The sequence below is a fragment of the Morone saxatilis genome, unplaced genomic scaffold (assembly GCF_004916995.1).
Source record: "Morone saxatilis isolate NCDOM2014 unplaced genomic scaffold, NCSU_SB_2.0 Contig11, whole genome shotgun sequence".
Taxonomy (NCBI): Eukaryota; Metazoa; Chordata; class Actinopteri; family Moronidae; genus Morone; species Morone saxatilis.
Genome location: NW_023339663.1, coordinates 10,484,133 through 10,487,719, shown reverse-complemented (window position 1 = coordinate 10,487,719; position 3,587 = coordinate 10,484,133).

The window sequence follows — 3,587 nt, the reverse complement described above, 5'->3', positions numbered from 1 at the left end:
TTGGACTGTGCAATGAAAGATACTTGTAAAGCATTATGTTCAGTTAAAAAAATGGATACTTGTTTTATGGGGTTTAAAGTCATCCTTTTTTGTGTATTTTCTTTGCAAATGTTCATTGAAGAAATCTCTAATACTACTTCAGTTCTTGCCCTCTAATAGGGACCTATCATGTCTTAAGGTTTCTGAAGGTCAGCAAGGCCAATGGACTTTATCCTTTACTGACTTACAGTGCATATTATTGTGTATTTATAAAGCCCCACACTATCAGCTGGTTTTATTAACTGCATTCGTATTCATTGCTTATAGATTAATTTAGCATTCAATGATGAGTAAACTCTGCAGTTTTTTAAATATTGTATTTTAGCTAAACAAGGCTGTGTTGTACTGAGAAGATATAATGAAAGGTAACCTCTTGTACTGTCCTGTAATATTTGAGTAAAGTTCATAGCCACATTAACAAGGCCTGTTTGAATATGTATTCCATGTCTGAATTATTGACATTGCTTTAATCAGCTTGCTGTAGTGTTTTCTTGTTTCAAGACAATACAGGATTGAAGAGAGCTGAGCTGAACGTGTCTATTCTTGAATGCTCCACAAAGTTAATAATGCCTTTAGTAAATCAGTCACACAAACCATTCCGGGGAGTGGAAAACATCAAATTAGTCATCAGAAATTAATTATGTTTACTCACTCTGTATTTTAGTCCACAGTGGTAAACTTTAATGGATTTGGATCAGTATGTTTGTACAAGAGTACCGTCCCTCATGCTTAAACAAGAGACTATTCTTCATTAGTCTGCTCTGCAGCCATGCTAGCAGCTGTGTGAGGCTGTACTTAGGAACAGTAGTGCTTTGAGCAAAGTCAGTAGGAGAAGAACCAAGAACTACTGGATTCATGGTCTCTCGGGACCATGAGTCAATAGTTATTTGAGTCCCACCAATGTGTTGGGTCGACACCAATTACATTTCTTAACCAGGGTAACCAACAGGCTCTTGTTTTTGCTTTAATCTTAGTGAAATATGATTAACCAAGTAAAAGCTTGTTCAGTTTTAAAGCAGACAATATCCTTTATGGCAGTCTTGATGAAAGCAACTTAGCTGATTTGTGGGCCTTAGTTTGTTTTAACAAGTAAAACTTGAATTCTGCAGGTGTTTCTAGCTGTCTGGACTCTATTTACCTTCTCCATCTTACTTCCCCAGTAATGGAAAATGAAAGCCACAATACAATTTAGGATCTGCACTCCTGAAGTCAGATTTTCGCTTAATTTCTGAGTGTCAATCATCATCATTACATGTTTCTAACATCTTATTTTTGATTTTGCTGACTGACTACAGTATGTCGCAATCAATATCACATTCCTATAACGTGAGAAATTAGAATCAGACGAGGATTAGTATGCTGTCAAGTTAATTTCAAGCACCACACAGCAGAGGGCGTGCTCTATAGCTCACCTGGAAGAGCTTGAACGCCACGTACCAAGGCTGAGTCCTTGCTGTAGCGGCCATGAGATCGAATCTGACCTGTTGCCCTTTGCTGCGTGTCATCCACTCTCTCTTCCCCTTTTCTTGTCAGTCTTCAGCTGTCCTATCCAATTAAAGCAAAAAGACCCAAAGATATATAATGGTGTCATTCAGTGTGACTTGGGATCTTGTTCTCATAGGCCGAGCCTCAATCAGTTCTGCTGTGTAAGTAATCCAGGTCTCCTAACTCTTCATCGAGTACAAGTGACCTAAGGACATGTATGGCATTTTTATAATTTGGATAATAAGTGGTATGACCTTGCAGTAAGACTTTTTTTGAAGGATCTTTCAGTTAAAGAAGTCCTTTATATAAATATGAAAGCACTCTGTCAGATTGGGCGAAGGGAACTTTTTCCCTGCTAATCATTTCAATGTGCCTGATCAAATAAAAAACTTATAAAACCTTGGAAAATGATTTTCATATGTCAAAGTGGACTTTTGTTTGAGACAGACTAACAGGAGTTAGTCTATTCAGAATGTTTTTTTCTAAGTGAAGCTTTTGTTCATTCCTGAAAAGTAGACTTTAGTTCCAACAATAATAGTAGAAATTTAATGTTTTTCTTTATTCTTCTCCGTGCTGCTTTTATAGCCCTCTATAGCTCTTTTGTTTGCCTCCTACAGAGCTCTCACCCTCTGCCCTTTAAATCTTAATGGGTCACAGATTACATTTTGTTTAATTATATTATTATTTTATTATATACTATGATTTGTTTACAGTGAAAATGGAATAAACATAACTCATGTTACTATGTAGAAAGAATACAACTGTGTATAGGATACACTGGGAGTTAACTAATTTTAATTCCACCATGTACACCAGTTGAAATGTGTATATTAAGCTTTAAAAAAAATCCCTGTAAGAAAATTGGATCATTACAGAGAAAAGGAATAAAAATGGAATACAATACAAGTAAACTGTATTTATACTGCACTTACTGACCAAGCAGAGTGCTTTCCAAGAAGGTATATAAACAACAGTAAACATGAGGACATAAAAACAGGCACAAGCAAGACAGGGCACATTCAAACAATAGCTCCATTAAGTGAAATCAGATAAAAGAAATAACTTTAGTGCTGTCTCCTGTTCCGCCCACAGCTAATTAAAAATGTAAGTCTCAGGTTTTAAAAGGACAATAAGTTAAACAGGAGAAATGCTGGTATAGATCCTCAGGTTTGGACTAGGAGCTGATGGAAGTCGGATTGCTGGTTACACATTATTCCTCCATTATTCAGCTACAGTTTTGTTTGTAGAAACATTCACAAGAACATGCTTCTCTGTATTTTGTCACTCAATTGTTTTAGAGTCAGCTGTCAAACAACACTGAAGTCATAAAAACATGCACCCAAAGTGCAAGTAATAAATCAGGGACACTTTGAAAGAGTGTTCATGAGATATTGTGAATTTGGTAGCTTTGTCAGCAAAGGTTAGCGCTTGAGATGCTATGTGGAAATGAGGCTCTTTGGCTCTTTTGTACTGCATACGTAGCAGCAGCAGCAAAGTTTCATTTAACCAGACCTTGTACTGGATATTAGATTTACAGGAAGAGAGACCTTTGAATCAATAATAACAACATAATAATAAGCAGCCCAGGAATTTTATTTGTGGTAAATATCACATAAATAAGAATACATTTCATATATGGCCAGACATAAACATACTGTATGTGATAATGGGTAATAAATGTTTACATATATAGACATATATTTTAATCAAATGTCTATGATTCACAATTATTAGAAACATTTGTTTTGTAGGCTACATATATAGAACACACAGGTGATACAGGCAGTTGTCTTTTGCAAAATATTTGAAACTTAAATGATATTATCTAAGATATGATTTCCTTCATCATTAATATAAATCAATTTTGATATTTATGGGTTCACTTTGGTTAGACTAAACTGACCTGGTTTGATCTGTTTCAATCAGCGCAGCCAAATCTCTTCCCCAAACAATTTTGTGCCACCTAATTGTATTTACCCGCGTTAAGTTTACAAAAATATCTTTTTAATTTAGTCACTACACTGTTGATTTCTTTAAAAAGGTATATTGAAATTATCATACAC